This window comes from Schistocerca nitens, chromosome 11, assembly GCF_023898315.1.
Source record: "Schistocerca nitens isolate TAMUIC-IGC-003100 chromosome 11, iqSchNite1.1, whole genome shotgun sequence".
NCBI classification, from domain to species: domain Eukaryota; kingdom Metazoa; phylum Arthropoda; class Insecta; order Orthoptera; family Acrididae; genus Schistocerca; species Schistocerca nitens.
This window is the reverse complement of record NC_064624.1, coordinates 118231845-118250837: the sequence shown is the minus strand read 5'-3', so window position 1 is coordinate 118250837 and position 18993 is coordinate 118231845. Positions and strand designations below refer to the sequence as shown.

General features: G+C 40.6%; 1 long non-coding RNA gene across 1 annotated transcript in view; it reads left to right on the top strand.

Annotated features, from left to right (window-relative positions):
- Positions 1-17831, top strand: part of LOC126213470 (uncharacterized) — a 54735-nt gene extending 36904 nt beyond the window's left edge. The window contains exons 5-7 of the long non-coding RNA XR_007541188.1: positions 8548-8717; positions 8869-9105; positions 17239-17831. This is a non-coding gene — a long non-coding RNA (uncharacterized LOC126213470). The remainder of the gene's footprint in view (positions 1-8547; positions 8718-8868; positions 9106-17238) is intronic.
- Positions 17832-18993: the final 1162 nt, after the last annotated feature.

The window sequence follows — 18993 nt, the reverse complement described above, 5'->3', positions numbered from 1 at the left end:
ATCTGGGAAACCATTCAGAGTAGTGCATATTTTCACATGAAATGTTTTAGTTTTTTGTTTCAAATGATCGTTCCTGTCACATCCCTGAACACTGACCTTTCATCTGGGACAACCTGTGTATTATATTTAATGCTTTATTTCTTCATTTAATCTGAACAGATTATTGCCTTCAGGAGTTGTCTTACATCAGACCAGAGTTTTAAATGTAATTACAAAACTTACTAAAATTGCAGTTACATAAAAAATCATAATGTTTTTAATATGATATGTCATCTCCTTCTCTCTACATGTATTAGGCATTTGCCTATAATGCCCTCTTGGTTGAAATTGTTGATTTTCCTCGGCCTTCCTAAATATCTTCTACCCACTCGGTTATGATTATCACCAATTTTGGTAATCTGTCCTCTTCCAATATTCTGAGATAATCCTTCCAGTTGTTTCTGTATTCTTTAATCTGCTCATTTAAAATTTTCACTCTCACTTTTTTTCTGATGTCTACATTCACTCTCCCGTCGGACAGAATGATCCAGCTACTCTAGATAGCAGTCGAATCTGTATTGCTTATATTCTGATGGGAACGAGAGTTTCTGGTCTGTTGTCTGGGCAAGAAGCTTCAAGGTATAAGGAGCAGTAGTTATTACGAGCAGTAATGGATGTACAATAAGCTTGATCATTTGGACTGCAATGCCGTCCTGTACAGTAAATGCTGAGCTGAAGGATTTTTCGACATCATTGTCAGCTCAAGAAAGAATTTTTCATGATTACCATCATTTACCTCCACAAAATAATCAGTAAGATTAGATTAGTACTTGTTCCAGAGATCATGAGTACGACACTTCGTAATGATGTGGAACGTGTCAGGTTAATAATAGGTGTCTATACAAAATATTACATGACACTTAATATTTTTATTTTATTTTATTTTACTTTTTTTGTGGGGGTGGGGGTAATTACCCTCTTACAACATCCAAAAATTCATTTAAATGTGGCAGCATAATTTACTCCCTTCTGAGCCAAAGTTAGATTTAACCTTGGGTAGTGAAGATCATCCTTTCTCCTAGTGTTGCAGCCATGTACTCTGCTATTACTTTTGAATTCGTTCAGATTGTTAATAAACAAATTTCATAAGTGAATATATATACACTCCTGGAAATGGAAAAAAGAACACATTGACACCGGTGTGTCAGACCCACCATACTTGCTCCGGACACTGCGAGAGGGCTGTACAAGCAATGATCACACGCACGGCACAGCGGACACACCAGGAACCGCGGTGTTGGCCGTCGAATGGCGCTAGCTGCGCAGCATTTGTGCACCGCCGCCGTCAGTGTCAGCCAGTTTGCCGTGGCATACGGAGCTCCATCGCAGTCTTTAACACTGGTAGCATGCCGCGACAGCGTGGACGTGAACCGTATGTGCAGTTGACGGACTTTGAGCGAGGGCGTATAGTGGGCATGCGGGAGGCCGGGTGGACGTACCGCCGAATTGCTCAACACGTGGGGCGTGAGGTCTCCACAGTACATCGATGTTGTCGCCAGTGGTCGGCGGAAGGTGCACGTGCCCGTCGACCTGGGACCGGACCGCAGCGACGCACGGATGCACGCCAAGACCGTAGGATCCTACGCAGTGCCGTAGGGGACCGCACCGCCACTTCCCAGCAAATTAGGGACACTGTTGCTCCTGGGGTATCGGCGAGGACCATTCGCAACCGTCTCCATGAAGCTGGGCCACGGTCCCGCACACCGTTAGGCCGTCTTCCGCTCATGCCCCAACATCGTGCAGCCCGCCTCCAGTGGTGTCGCGACAGGCGTGAATGGAGGGACGAATGGAGACGTGTCGTCTTCAGCGATGAGAGTCGCTTCTGCCTCGGTGCCAATGATGGTCGTATGCGTGTTTGGCGCCGTGCAGGTGAGCGCCACAATCAGGACTGCATACGACCGAGGCACACAGGGCCAACACCCAGCATCATGGTGTGGGGAGCGATCTCCTACACTGGCCGTACACCACTGTTGATCGTCGAGGGGACACTGAATAGTGCACGGTACATCCAAACCGTCATCGAACCCATCGTTCTACCATTCCTAGACCGGCAAGGGAACTTGCTGTTCCAACAGGACAATGCACGTCCGCATGTATCCCGTGCCACCCAACGTGCTCTAGAAGGTGTAAGTCAACTAACCTGGCCAGCAAGATCCCCGGATCTGTCCCCCATTGAGCATGTTTGGGACTGGATGAAGCGTCGTCTCACGCGGTCTGCACGTCCAGCACGAACGCTGGTCCAACTGAGGCGCCAGGTGGAAATGGCATGGCAAGCCGTTCCACAGGACTACATCCAGCATCTCTACGATCGTCTCCATGGGAGAATAGCAGCCTGCATTGCTGCGAAAGGTGGATATACACTGTACTAGTGCCGACATTGTGCATGCTCTGTTGCCTGTGTCTATGTGCCTGTGGTTCTGTCAGTGTGATCATGTGATGTATCTGACCCCAGGAATGTGTCAATAAAGTTTCCCCTTCCTGGGACACTGAATTCACGGTGTTATTATTTCAATTTCCAGGAGTGTATATTGTGAGGCTACAGTGAAGATCTCTAGCTCTTTAAATAAGTGTCTGCAGGATGATCTTGGATGAGCTCCAGCAATTATTCTGATTACATGCTTTTGTGCAATGAACACTCTTTTACTCAATGATTAGTTACCCCAGAATATGGTGCCATACGAAAGCAGAGAATGAAAATAGGTGTGGTAAGCTAATTTACTCAGATGTATATCACCAAAATTTGCAATGACCCTAATAGCATAAGTAGCTGAACTCAAACGTTTCAGCAGATCCTCAGTGTATTTTTTCCAGTTCGACCCATCATCAATGCATACACCCAGAAATTTTGAATATTCTACCTTAGCTACTGATTTCTGATCAAAGTCTGTATTTATTAATGGTGTCATTCCATTTACTGTGTGGAACTGTATATACTGTGTTTTGTCAAAGTTTAATGAGAGCCGATTTGCAGAGAACCACTTGACGATTTTCTGAAAAACATCGTTTACAATTTTGCCAGTTAATTCTTGTCCGTTGGGTGTGATAGCTATACTTGTATCACGGCAAAAAGTACCAGCTTTGCATCTTTGTGAATATAGAATGGCAAGTCATTAATATATATTAAGAACAGCAGAGGACCAAAGACCGAACCTTGCGGCACCCCATTCTTGATTTTTTTCCCCAGTTTGAGAAATCATCAGTTTTTTGCATATTATGTGAATTGCTTACTTCAACTTTCTGCACTCTTCCAGTTAGGTATGATTTAAAACATTTAAGCACTGTCCCATTCATACCACAGTACTTGAGCTTATCTAGAAGTATTCCATGATTTACACAATCAAGTTTTGTTTATGGTTCAATAACTGGTTTAGTTCTTTTGTTGGGACAATGGGATCAGCTGCAGCTTCTACTTTGCCTACTCTCACCGTAGAACACAAAATCTTTATGAAAAAGCATTTGATCTTTATGTTCGAGATTAATGTATTGGTATGTCTTAGTCATTGTTTCTCTCAGATTGACTGCTATGTTTGGTCTCTGCTTGTAATAAATTTTATTTTCAAGGGTAGGACATCGTTTGTAAGTCCAATGTGCAGTGTCTCTGAGATTCATGAATGCCTAATTTGCATAATGAATTATTTGATAAAATAAAAAAATGATTTGGGCCCCGCAAAGGCAGTCTGCCTTACATCTGATGTGTGGATGAGTGTAAATAACATTAGTTTCAATGCACTCGCTGTACATTTCATAGGTGTGAAGGGTGAACTGATTGCTCACAATTCGAAGACAGACACACAGCAGAAAACATCTCAAACTGGGTAAAGTCAGTTATCCCAAATACAATATCAATTTTAAAATAATTTCCATAATAAGAGAAAATGTGTCAAATATGAAATTACCTGCTATGCTTCTAAAATTTCCACATATTATCCCACACTTCTTTAAATCTCACTGCGCAACACACAATTCAGAATTCCATAAAGAAAACCATTGACAATGCTAAATAAGTTGCTAGTTGCTACCTTTCTTAAGCAGAGACCCTTTGCTTTAAGCAAACTGTTGCAAAGATTTGTTTCTTGTAAAGATCACATAATTTCATGTTTTGCTATTTTAGTTGGAAAATTGATCACCTTAAACTTAAAAGATACAGACTGGGAGATAATGCTGCAGGGTTTACAGATTTTGAAAGTTTTTGATGAGGTAACCAAAGGAGACATCCTTGGAGAAAAGAGTCTCACTTTCAAAACTGAAAATTGTGCCAAGATTAATGAAATGGCAGCTAAAATCTTTTAAAGACAAAAATAAAGAATAGCCTAAAGAAATAGTCATTGGTTGATAATTTGCTTAAATGGTTATCAGAGTGGTTTGGTGTTATATCCAGCAACGAGTTGATAACTTGGGCAATGTTACTGGACCCTTGATTCAAAGGCAAGGATTTTCTTACGACAAAACATTTCAGGACTGCTACGAGAAGGCTATTACAGAAATTAAGGCATTGGTTTTTCAACAAGGAAAAAAAAATATAATTTCTCCAACAGTTACCACTGTGACACGTGAGTTTTCTTCAATCTGGGAGGAGCTGAATGAAACTATTAGTCAGCTTCAAGCAAGTCATGGCCTGTAAACTGCAGCAATTGTCACTTTGAACAAATATTTAGTGGAGGGATATTTGCCTAGAAACACTGATGCCTTAAACTGGCGGGAAACAAGAAAAAGTCTGTGGCCAGTGCTGTATCAATTGGCTCTAAAAGTAGTATGTATCACAGCAACAGCAGTGGCCTGTGAATGAATATTTTCAAAAGCAGGACAGATATGCTCTGAGAAGAGAAATAGGCTCACATCAACTAAAATGGATCAATTTTTATTTATGAATGACAATATTGATTAATTTTTTCACTATGGGAACCCATATGTTAATACTGACGGTAAATGATGACTGCAGATACACTTCAGTTACAGTTGTTATAGTTTTTATACTGTATTTTTTCCAGCAAAAGTATCAAAATGTAACAGGAATGAATTTTTCCACTAGATAAAAAATATTTAGGCTTTTGTTGTAATATTTTCAATTTTTACAGCAGACAAAATTCAAAACTTTTGTATCTGAAAATTACTAGGCACATAACACTACCATTCTTTCAAGATAGGACCAGATCAGATAAAAATACAGGTTTAATGACCTGAATTTTAGGCAGTGTACCTTCCTCTTACTTATTTTTGTGAGTGAATGGTGAGTCATGCAAAAGAACTAGTTCATTCCAGTGGGTGACCAGTTTGTGATGTTCGACTGCTTTATTTCTTCGTTGATTGTCCTCGGTGTTGAGGTACTGCTTTGCTACACTGGCTGAAAAATGGGGTTTGTAATATCGACACTGGTTACTGTAAATGATGTAGCCGGTAGTTGTACAGTTGCGTTTCATGGTTATTTACTTTCACTGTTCACAAACCCTCAATATTACACAGTTATATGGCCAGTGCACTATTGTTTAACTTTCAATAAGCCTCATTAATAGTTTGCAGGCAAACCTCCACATACTACTACAATAGTTTTCTGTTGAACATTTGGGAGCAGTAATGACCTAACCACACAATCACAGTCTTTAAAATAAATTTAACAGACACTGTCATTGCTTTAACACATGGCCTATTGGTGTAACACTTATTTCACGGTTAAGTTGATGCATTGTTGTTGTTCTAACGAACACAGGTTTCTTGTCTGAAACTCAGCAGTGGACTGACTGCCTCAATACCAAAAATCGGGCCCTTATATATCCTCACAATAATAGGTATTGAAACTATACGTTGTTCAATGTTTAATTTACAGAAATTACAATTGAAACTTAACACATTCTATTAACTGAATACATCGAAAAATTGGTTCTTTTTAACAGTTTCTTCTATTACAAGAGTTAGGCCAAATTATTTGTTTAAATGATGAAATTAACAGACATCGTTACGCAAACAGTACTTTTGACAAAACTGTTGATTGCTGTGGAACTAATTAAGGACTGGCTTTGCTAACATGTTTTCGAATAGAGCCAAATAGGTCCCTTACGCATACTGTTAGTTGTTCCTCCAAATGTTTATAATTAGTACAGAAATTAATTTGTTTATAAGTCAACAATAGAATTTAAGTTATGAAACAATTACTAATTTCACCCTATAACAAAAGATATTAACTAGGGATAGTTGAAATAGATTAGAAAATCAATTACATACATAAAACTAAGCACAAAATTGTGTTATATTCTTTAAAACTCAGGGTCAACCTTTCTCTTTTTTGGAAATGCAGATTATACTCACAATTGTTAATGGTAATTAGTGAGACATGAAAAAAATGAATTTTAAGGAGGCAAAACAAGAAGGGTAGTAAAAATATCCGAGCTTGCTTCGTGACAAGTTCTGATTAGATTTCTGAAAAGAACTGTCTCACCCAGAACCACACATGTGCAGTTATCTCACAAATGGCTCTTTTGTGGACCTAGGTTTATTGTGACATTTCTACTCCTATTGCTGAACAGTTGCAGTTTTTGCCACTAATTGTAATACACTCTGTACACACACACAAAGCAGGATGGTGTATATGGCATAACATCCCCTTTGATTTCCTGAACAGTTCATGATATCAAAACAAGGTTTGTGGTAGATCATAATGTCCAGAAGGGCATGTAATTCTGTTAGGTGTGTAAGTTTCCATTCCTTTTATTTAAGCTAACTTACCTACTTTGTCTGTCTGATTTTTAATAGGTAATCGGACTTGACGGTTGCAACAGCGTGGAGGATACACACATCATTTCGATAAAGTTCTTAACTGTGTGCCTGATGACATGTGCCCCATCTACATTCCCCACAGTTTTCATCAAAACACTGACCAAAATACTGTCATTAACATGGCCAGGTCAAATGAAGTTCACATTGATTTGACTGTACGTGCTTTATTGTACTCAAATCACAAGCAAGGTTATCTCTCTGAGCATAACTGCACTCACTTTGCAGTTGCATTTATGCATTTAGCACTTTTTAATCGATGTTCCCATTGCTGGTAAGTTCTTTACAGTTGGTCATAATTTAAAACCATCTCCTGACTATTCAAATAATTTCAGATCCTCAAAATAATGCCTTTTATTCCTGATCGCATACTGTGTGCACACTCATGGTCCTCTCTTTAAGAAGGCTCAGATGAGACTGCATCGCTTACATGCCAAAGCAAATGGTGGGTGTCGAGCAGTACCCTGCTAGTACAAAGGGGCTTGCCCGTCAGTGATGCTAACTCACTGGATCAAAGATGCGTAAGGGTAGATTCAGTCTCTGGGACAGGATCAATATCAGTGCCCTTACAGGTGATAAATGCTATTAATTCTTCTACTGACTGATATGCTGAAGCAAACTTTTTTTTTTAGTACAATAATATACTTTTTTACAAATAACATTCAAAAGCACTTAAAGTACGTGTATTAGTCCCTGAGTCATGCTTTAGAGCATGCTAAGCATCAGGGTACCTGTGTCCCTAACGCAAACGGTTATTCTACTCCATCTGTCCAAAAAGTTTTGAAAGTGGATTAATAAAAAATAGAGGGAAGTTATTACGGTGGTTTTAATGTTTCAGCTATTGGATTCTACATAGTTTCCCACTCCATCTGCCCCACTTAAGTACAACATGCACAATGTTCGTACAACCACGACACTATCAAGAAAGTACTTCTTTGGGATGTCATTCAATTCGCACATCACTTTGGCTCGAGTGTTGGTTACATTGTCAAAGTGCTAACCCTTCCTGCAAATCTCTGCACTTTGTCATTTTTGTGCTAGGTCTGTATTGATAACACCAAGTCTCATAACCCGTGACGATTATTTTCAGAAAAGAATTGTCTGCGATTTGCAATTCAGTCGAGTTGCTGCAGTCATCATTTTTGTTTGTGAATCGAGGTGTGCGGGACAAACTTTGCACATACTTTTCTCTTTTTCAAAACATTCTGAAAAAGTCTTGAACACTTGGTTTAGAGATGTTGCTCCGTGTCGGTTTGTGACAAGTGACGTCGACGCACTCTGGCCACATGCTGACCATTTAACACTGGCTTCTCACAATTGACTGGTTGAATGCATATGTGTTGTTATAGTTGCTAGTTGGAGCTGCCACCGTAGTTACTGCACTGACATTGCTCGTACGCTAGGAATAACATCAGTATCGGAACTTTTTGAATGAACCGTGTACAATCTCTATTGTTTACCAGCTAACATGTGTTCACTGCACAGCTTCTTACATAGAAATGAAGAAATGGCTGGCACTAAGCTGGCTCAGTGAATGGATGGGCGCAGAAGAATTGTCTGCCTCGGGTATTGTAAGGGTACAGAATTATTTTATAATTGCGGAATGGATAGGGAGCGTGCTTTTTCCTTGACCTTTTAATAACTGAGTAATTGTGCTCATTTACATATAGGATTTGTTAAAATGAATTAGTTATGTGTTTAATACTATTCTAGCTTTTGTGTGTGTGTTCTTTTATGTTCGAGGTGCTAGAAAGTCATCGTGCAGCAGTGTGAGGTGGCCATCCGACACACTTATGTACATTATCACACGTATACGTCTCGGAGTCTGCAGTGATCTGTGTTGCACCTTGGAGTTCCTTCTGCGTTGAAGTTTCACGGTATTGGGCTTCTGAAGAATGGGACGCACTGAAGAAGTGAGTGTTGTTAGTCAGACTTTGAACAGCAAGCTCGTAATTGCACAATTGTTAAGCTGGACAGTTGTTAATATGGACAATTGTTAAATCTGGCTACACAGTTTATAAATTCATTGCCTGTGTGAAGTGTTTTCCTCCTTATTTATTTCAGTACTGATCGATTACTGTGAGGTAAGATTGACTTCAGAGTGAGATTCCAATCAACGAATTTCAACTCCACTGTCAATAAATTTGACAGAAACCCTTGCAAGTCACGACAGTCAGTTTCAAGCCCGTAAGCAGTATGGAAGTAGTAGTTTGGTAGAAGAGGGCATAATATAATTATTGCAAGAAACTAGATACTCGAGACTACAAGGTACCCGCACCTTGCAAGCACTGACCACATTAAGTAAGTATAATACCAGTGAATTTATTAAAATATATGGACATTCTTCAAGTGAAGAACCTGACAGCTGCAAGCAGTTACAATAAAGTCATGGTTTTACTGCAGAGCAGTATTAACAACTGTGACACATAAACGTCCATTCATTTAACACATGTAATGACAGAATTTATAGTCTACATTACCATAAAGGACAGATATTCTCAAGTTGTGAATTGATTTTTTAACAAAAATATAAAAAAATCTAACATTAGCAACCATGTTCAACAAGATGTGGCTAGGCGAATCAACAAGAGCTTGCACATAATACTGAAGCTTTTATATAAAGCACTTTTTGTAAACAACAGTATTAGCCATTGGCAATGGGAAGGGTGAAAGGCAAGTATAGTACAGCCTTAATCAACCCTATTCATAAATTAAGAAATTTAAAGTAGAGGAATGTCCAGAAGGACATCCAAACTGATCCAGGGAACAAGAGGAGTACGAGTAATACTTGGCCTAATTTATACCAGAAATATACACTGAAACTGGTACACGAGCCTAATATTTTGTAGGGTCCCTGCAAGCACACAGAAGAGCCGCAACACGATGTGGCATGGACTCGACTAATGTCTGAAGTGGTGCTGGAGGGAATTGACACCGTGAATCCGGCAGGGCTGAACATAAATCCATAAGAGTACAAGGGGGTGGAGATCTCTTCTGAACAGCACGTTGCAAGGCATCCCAGGGTATGCTCAATAATTTTCATGTCTGGGGAGTTTGGTGGCAAACTGAAGCATTTAAACTTGGAAGAGTGTTCCTGGAGCCAGTCTGTTGCAATTCCGGTGTATGGTATGTAGCATTCTACTGCTGGAATTGCCCAAGTCTGTCAGAATCCACATTGGACATGAATGGATGCAGGTTATCAGATAGGATACTTAAGTATGCGTCACCCGTCAGAGTAGTATCTAGACATATCAGGGGCCATATCATTCCAACTGCACATGCCCCACACCATTACAGATCCTCCACCAGCTTGAACAGTCCGCTGCTGACATGCAGGCTTCGTGGGTTCAAGAGGTTGTCTCCATACCCGTACACGCGCATCTGCTCGATACAATTTGAAAGGAGACTCGTCTGACCAGGCAACACATTTTCGGTCATCAACAGTCCAATGTCGGTGTCGGACAGGCCCAGGCGAGGCATAAAGCTTTGTGTTGTGCAGTCATCAAGGGTACACGAGTGGGTCTCCAGCTCCAAAGTCCGTATCGATGATGTTTCATTGAATGGTTCACTTGCTGACACTTGTTGACGGCCCAGCATTGAAATCTGCAGCGATTTTTGGAAAGGTTGCACTTCTGTCATGTTGAACGATTCTCTTCAGTTATCATCGGTCCTGTTCTTGCAGGATCTTTTTCCGGTAGCAGTGATGTCAGAGATTTGATGTTTTACCGGATTCCTGATATTCACGGTACACTCGTGAAATAATCATACGGGAAAATCCCAACTTCATCGCTACCTCGGAGATGCTGTGTCCCATCACTCGTGCACCGACTATAACACCACATTCAAACTCACTTAAATGTTGATAACCTGCCATTGTAGCAGCAGTAACCGATCTAACAACTGTGCCAGAAACTTGTTGTCGTATATAGGTGTTGCGATCACAGTGCCGTATTTGCCTGTTTACATATCTCCGTATTTGAATATGAATGCCTATACCATTTTTTTTTTAGCATTTCATTGTATAAATATATGCTGCTGGAAAAAACCATTAGTATACCTGGAAAGACAACGTCGATTTTGATCCGAGGACGACTTATTCCACCTGGAAGATTATCGGTGTACTGATAATGGTTTGAACACCATCTGCCAACAGATAACATAATGGCATAGCTACCAGAGTGCCATCTGTGGCTACCTTTCTAATAACGAATGCTCGCAGACAAAAGGCTCAGTGTGGTGGAAACTGCAACTGTGTCATGGGGATGCATTCATGCTTCCTGTGGCCAACTGGGTGAGTTTGAAAGGGGCGAAATTGTGGCATTCCAAATGGCGGGATGGTCCTTTTGGAGAATTGCCATACATGTTGGATGTGCTATATCAGTTGTGGAGTGATGATGGTGTCAATGGTCATGTGAACATGCTGAATAAAATTATCTTGGTTTTCAAGCTACAATAATTTGAATAAAATTATCCCCTTTCGCAAAACTCTACCATCTGGTGAGCAAGATGTATGAGACAGGCGAAATGCCCTCAGACTTCAAGAAGAATATAATTATTCCAATCCCAAAGAAAGCAGGTGTTGACAGATGTGAAAATTACCAAACTATCAGTTTAATAAGTCACAGCTGCAAAATACTAACGCGAATTCTTTACAGACAAATGGAAAAACTGATAGAAGCCGACCTCGGGGAAGATCAGTTTGGATTCCGTAGAAATGTTGGAACACGAGGCAATACTGACCCTACGACTTATCTTAGAAGAAAGATTAAGGAAAGGCAAACCTACGTTTCTAGCATTTGTAGACTTAGAGAAAGCTTTTGACAATGTTGATTGGAATACTCTTTCAAATTCTGAAGGTGGCAGGGGTAAAATACAGGGAGCGAAAGCAGATGGCAGCTATAAGAGTCAAGGGGTATGAAAGGGAAGCAGTGGTTGGGAAGGGAGTAAGACAGGGTTGTAGCCTATCTCCGATGTTATTGAATCTGTATATTGAGCAAGCAGTAAAGGAAACAAAAGAAAAGTTCGGAGTAGGAATTAAAATCCACGGAGAAGAAATAAAAACTTTGAGGTTCGCCGATGACATTGTAGTTCTGTCAGAGACAGCAAAGGACTTGGAAGAGCAGTTGAATGGAATGGACAGTGTCTTGAAAGGAGGATATAAGATGAACATCAACAAAAGCAAAACGAGGATAATGGAATGTAGTCGAATTAAGTCGAGTGATGCTGAGGGAATTAGATTAGGAAATGAGACACTTAATGTAGTAAAGGAGTTTTGCTATTTGGGGAGCAAAATAACTGATGATGGTCGAAGTAGAGAGGATATAAAATGTAGACTGGCCTTGGCAAGGAAAGCGTTTCTGAAGAAGAAAAATTTGTTAACATCGAGTATAGATTTAAGTGTCAGGAAGTCGTTTCTGAAAGTATTTGTATGGAGTGTAGCCATGTATGGAAGTGAAATGTGGACGATAAATAGTTTAGACAAGAAGAGAATAGAAGCTTTCGAAATGTGGTGCTACAGAAGAATGCTGAAGATTAGATGGGTAGATCACATAACTAATGAGGAGGTACTGAATAGGATTGGGGAGAAAAGGAGTTTGTGGTACAACTTGACCAGAAGAATGTTCTGAGGCATCAAGGGATCACCAATTTAGTATTGGAGGGCAGCGTGGAGGGTAAAAATCGTAGGGGGAGACCAAGAGATGAATACACTAAGCAGATTCAGAAGGATGTAGGTTGCAGTAGGTACATAACATAACAAAGGTACATACACATAACAAATGGCGAGGTATTGAATAGGATTGGGGAGAAGAGGAGTTTGTGGCACAACTTGACTAGAAGAAGGGACCGGTTGGTAGGACATGTTCTGAGGCTTCAAGGGATCACCAATTTAGTATTGGAGGGCAGTGTGGAGGGTAAAAATCATAGAGGGAGACCAAGAGATGAATACACTAAGCAGATTCTGAAGGATATAGGCTGCAGTAGGTACTCGGAGATGAAGCTTGCACAGGATGCAGTAGCATGGAGAGCTGCATCAAACCAGTCTCAGGACTGAAGACCACAACAACAACAACACAGCACAGATGAGAGGGGTTGTGAGCCCAGATGTGTCAACATGAACTGTTGCAAACTGGGTGTTAGTAGTGAGGCTATGGGCATGGACACCTTTAGCCAGTCTTCCACTCGTGCCTAAGATTGGTGTCGTCAGAGAATTAGTTGTAAGATGAAAGCAAATTCTGCCTGTATGCAAGTGGTGGTTTGCTGCATGTACAATGTAGACCTAGCGAGCGCTGTCTCGCAGAGTGCATCTGTCCAAAACACACTGGCCCTATTCCGGTCCTTACGGTCTCGGGTGTGATAAGTTACAACTCGTGCTAACCTTTGGTATTTTCTGGAGGGGATGCTAATCCAGCACTCGGTATGAGCAGCATATTGCTAGATCCATTCTTTTGACATTCTTGCAGCAGGAAGGTGATGTGTTGTTCCCACAGGATAATGCTCACCCAAACACTGCCTGTGAAACTTGATGTACTCTGCAAGACACGCAGCAACTTTCCCGGCAAGATCTTGACTTGCCAGTCGGGCACGTGTGTGGTATGATGGGATGAGAAGTGACTCGTGCGATTTGACAGCCGACTCTTGTTACAGAACTACATGAACAGTTTGAGCATGCATGGCATAATGTATCCCAGGACAGTATTTGCCACCAGTACAATCGACTGGATGTTGTAGTCGGTGCCTGCGTTGCCACCCACAGAGGCTACGCCACGTACTAATATGGGTGTACAGAACCGCTCGTGCTGTTGGTCTGTGAATGTAATCATTTCAAGTACTCCATATGCATTGTTGCAACAGTATATCTTGAGTGAACTGGAAACTTTTAAAAGGGTGTAGTAATTTTTTTTTTTTTTTTGGGAGTGTATATGTAAATAGAGGACTCTGGAAGTTTGGTTGACAGAAATAGAATATTGGAAGCTGTTGTAATCAACAATGGTGAATAAGGTGTTAGGGTATTTGGCTTTGAGTCTGAAGACCTGTGAGCCTGAACTGAGGGGTGGCATGTGGAAGAATGAGTTAAAAGGTGTAGTACTGGTGTATTACTGAAGCTGTGGTCTAGATGTATGATAGGTTGCTACTAGCATTATTTGATTTAGGTAGGAAGCTGACAACGTTCTGGGTATTAGTCCGAGGGATATGTGAGTAATAGGTGACTTTGAAAAGAATTACGGGAGCACCAATTTGATATGGCTCATACAATGAGTTTGGAATCCTGAATCTTGTGGTTCAGAGAGACCATAGGATTAACACTATTGCAACAGCTGTGTTTGTTATTATGTTACCAAGTTCCTGAAACAGTATGGCAAATTATAAAAATATAAAGCACTACAATTATTATGTTTATTATTATGGGGTAAGGTATCTCTAACCTATTGGAGAAGTTAAAAAATTACTATGGTGGATTTCTGTAGTTTTCAATGTGAAGATACCTGTAAGTAAAATAAGTATGTTGAGACTTTGACATCAATAGCTGCCCAGAAAGTGGCAACTAATGTTATTCCAGACATATTAAATTGATTAATTTGGGTAATTTTTCTTAAACAATAATTGGAATACTGATAACATGTGGAGAATTTGGAAATTTTTGAAGTGCATAGGCCTAGAGCACCATTATTTGATAATGATGACTCACTGGATGGTACGTATTCACAATTATTTAAACTGACACAACTATACATTGTACTTGAGTGTGTGGCAAACTACACTGGATGGGGTAACTGTTTTAGAGTTTGGGGTAGTAACGGCTGACTAGCTTCCATACTCAGAGCAGCGTTGTAGTGTAGCTGCAGTGGTGGATAATATTTTGGTTATAAGCTAAGTTTTGCCCTACAAAAGTACAAGGGACCATATAATTATAAGAGTATCACAACTCATACTAAGTAGGTACAACTAACTAGAACAAGGAGGTTAATAGCATTAGTCATTGCAAAGCTATGATGGAGAGAAATTGATAACTGGATTGAGGTCATGTGTGAGATACGTAAGCTCACTTAATGAGCGCAAATTGGATGTTGGACATGAAGTAGTTATAAATATACAGTATAACCACAGAAATACATTATTCAGATGAGATTTACTGACTACGCAAAATACAAGGGTAATCCCTAAACTAAGGTCTCCTATTTTTTTATAAGTACGTAGACCTGTTTATTTCTACAATGGTTTACATCAGTTTATAAACCTCTTCTTTCATCTTGTCGTCGGAGCTGAACCGCTTTCCAACCAAATGTTCTTTGGAACAGGTGATAGTCACTGGGTGCCGAGTCAGGACTATAGGGTGGGTGGGTGATTATGTTCCACTGAAACGGTTGCAGGAGAGCAATGGTTTGCCGAGCGATGTGTGGGTGAGGATTCTCATGGAGAATGTGTATGCCCTTGCTCAACATTCCTCTTCTCCAGTTCTGAATTACCCATTTGAATTTTTTCAGAGTCTCTCAGTACCTGGCAGCATTAATTGTGGTCCCAGCGATTCAACTCTGACAACAAGCTTAAAGAAGAGGTTCATAACTTTCTGAACAGCAAGGCGGCGGCTGGTATGACATGGGCATACAAAAACTGCCACAGCATCTACAAAAATGCATCAACAGAAATGGTGATTATGTTGAAAAATAGCTACATGTTCAAGCTGTAAACTGACGTAAACAATTGTAGAAAGAAACAGGTCTATGTACAGGGCTATTACAAATGATTGAAGCAATTTCATAAATTCACTGTAGCTCCATTCATTGACATATGGTCACGACACACTACAGATACGTAGAAAAACTCATAAAGTTTTGTTCGGCTGAAGCCGCACTTCAGGTTTCTGCCGCCAGAGTGCTAGAGAGCGCAGTGAGACAAAATGGCGACAGGAGCCGAGAAAGCGTATGTCGTGCTTGAAATGCACTCAGATCAGTCAGTCATAACAGTGCAACGACACTTCAGGACGAAGTTCAACAAAGATCCACCAACTGCTAACTCCATTCGGCGATGGTATGCGCAGTTTAAAGCTTCTGAATGCCTCTGTAAGGGGAAATCAACGGGTCGGCCTGCAGTGAGCGAAGAAACGGTTGAACGCGTGCGGGCAAGTTTCACGCGTAGCCCGCGGAAGTCGACGAATAAAGCAAGCAGGGAGCTAAATGTACCACAGCCGACGGTTTGGAAAATCTTACGGAAAAGGCTAAAGCAGGAGCCTTACCGTTTACAATTGCTACTAGCCCTGACACCCGATGACAAAGTCAAACGCTTTGAATTTTCGGCGTGGTTGCAACAGCTCATGGAAGAGGATGCGTTCAGTGCGAAACTTGTTTTCAGTGATGAAGCAACATTTTTTCTTAATGGTGAAGTGAACAGACACAATGTGGGAATCTGGGCGGTAGAGAATCCTCACGCATTTGTGCAGCACATTCGCAATTCACCAAAAGTGAACGTGTTTTGTGCAATCTCACGGTTTAAAGTTTACAGCCCCTTTTTCTTCTGCGAAAAAACGTTACAGGACACGTGTATCTGGACATGCTGGAAAATTGGCTCATGCCACGACTGGAGACCGACAGCGCCGACTTCATCTTTCAACAGGATGGTGCTCCACCGCACTTCCATCATGATGTTCGGCATTTCTTAAACAGGAGATTGGAAAACTGATGGATCGGTTGTGGTGGATATCATGATCAGCAATTCATGTCATGGCCTCCATGCTCTCCAGACTTAACCCCATGCGATTTCTTTCTGTGGGGTTATGTGAAAGATTCAGTGTTTAAACCTCCTCTACCAAGAAACGTGCCAGAACTGCGAGCTCGCATCAACGATACTTTCGAACTCATTGATGGGGACATGCTGCGCCGAGTGTGGGAGGAACTTGATTATCGGCTTGATGTCTGCCGAATCACTAAAGGGGCACATATCGAGCATTTGTGAATGCCTAAAAAAACTTTTTGAGTTTTTGTATGTGTGTGAAAAGCATTGTGAAAATATCTCAAATAATAAAGTTATTGTAGAGCTGTGAAATCGCTTCAATCATTTGTAATAACCCTGTACTTATAAAAAAAATAGAATACCTTAGTTTTGGGATTATCCTCATAGATAGTTGTTTAAGAATGATTTATATGTGGTTCATGTAGATTTTCAAAATGTGTGTTGTATTATTAAGACTCAGTGTAGGAATAAGGAACAACATATTCTTTTGTTGTAGTAAATAGTCTATGAAAATGGAAGTATTATGAACTCTGACACAATTACTTAATTGTAGGGGTGCAGATGTATGGGTACAGAATTATGCTATAATTTTGGAATGGATAGGTAGAGTACGTGAACCCTTGACATTTTAAATAATTGAGTAATTGTGCTCAGTGACATGTATTAATTTTATTCTGTGTTTGTCTTGTGCACTCTTTTTTGTTTAAGGTGCTGCAGGGGCATTGCGTGGCGACACGAGACTGCCACCCGACGTGCTTATGACATCACAAGTGTATGTCTCGGAATCTGCAGTGCCGTGTTTTGCACCATTGGGTTAGTCAGTGGGAAGTCCTGTGGTGTTGGGCTTCCCAAGAATGTAGAGCTTCTCTGAGACATTGTGAAACACAGAAGCAGCGAGTAATGTTAATCAGACTTTGAATAGCAAGCACATATCTGGGAATTGTGAAAGGATTTGTTGGATTTGTTGCTTGTGAGAAATGTATTCCTCTGTACTTATCCCAACAGTAATTGACTACTTCAACTGATTGGAAATAACAGACAACCATTTGCGAAATATAGGTTTATTACATCTTGACCATAGTTTTGACAACTTTAAAACTGTCCTCTTCAGGAGATATTGTACCTATTAACAAATATTACAACAGTATGTGTAGAACAGTTGTGGTATCATTATGATAAAAAAGATTACAGGAAATGTTTACAAATAATTTTAGTGAAGCATACTCATGTAGAATCGTATATTATCTATAACCAATGTGGGAACTGTTAACTTTGTGTAGCACGTGTGTGTCCTTCTCTTAATCACGCTTTAAAGTTCATGATATAAAAGTAGTAGCTGTCTGCTTTAGAGATTTGTCTGAAAACTTTTTAAAATACCACACATTTCACAGTGGATGAAATGTGCAGAATGTCAGTTGAAAAATTTGTGTGTGTGCGTGTGACATTTAAATATAAAACGTGGCATTGGATCCTACAGTGCGTATGTATGTCATGTGCAGAGCTAATGACATGTGCTGACTGGCTGATGAGTAGTGGCACTGGCCTTAAGTTGCCTCTGGTAGGTGGTATAGCCACAACAAGTAGGTGTGTGGTTTCACAAGTGCAAGTTAATTACTAGAATTAACATTTTACTAAAATGTTGATAGCGGGAGAGGAGATGGGAGGAGGGGTAAGAAAGTGTGCCAGTGAAGTCATGTGGCTTATAAAGAGCTTGCAGGCTCTGGCAAACTCTTTACAATACCACAAAAAGGCATGAAAAGCACTTGCGTTTGAATCTGCAATTGAATGAAATGACGTGTGACGAGGGCCTCCCGTCGGGTAGACCGCTCGCCTGGTGCAAGTCTTTCGATTTGACGCCACTGCGGCGACTTGCGCATCGATGGGGATGAAATGATGATGATTAGGACAACACAACACCCAGTCCCTGGGCGGAGAAAATCTCCGACCCAGCCGGGAATCGAACCCGAGCCCTTTGGATTGACAGTCTGTCGCGCTGACCACTCAGCTACCGGGGGCGGACAATCTACAATTGTAACGAGCATGAGTATCAAAGCAAAAACGCTTCAAGAAAATATTATCGGTGTATAAGGGGCCCAATACTTGATTGTTGAGTTCACCCCTGACATGAAGGAATACTGCAAAAGGACGCACTGTGATGGAGAACCTGCAGATATTAAAAGACAAATGGAAATTGGGGAAAGAGAATGGGGAGGGGGGGGATTGATCAATTGTGAAACATCATGCTAAAGGAAGTGATTGTACTGATAAAGCATGCTATATGAACAAATTGTTAGAAGGGGCTGGGGTTATAAAACACCCACTAAAATAATGAATAAACAAAGGCACACTAAGCAGTGTATATATGCTTGGAAATCTCAATGTTAAAGAGAGAATAAAACACACTAAAAATGGGGGGGGGGGTGTTTAAGGTGATTCGTTACTAAAATATTATGTTGAATAGCC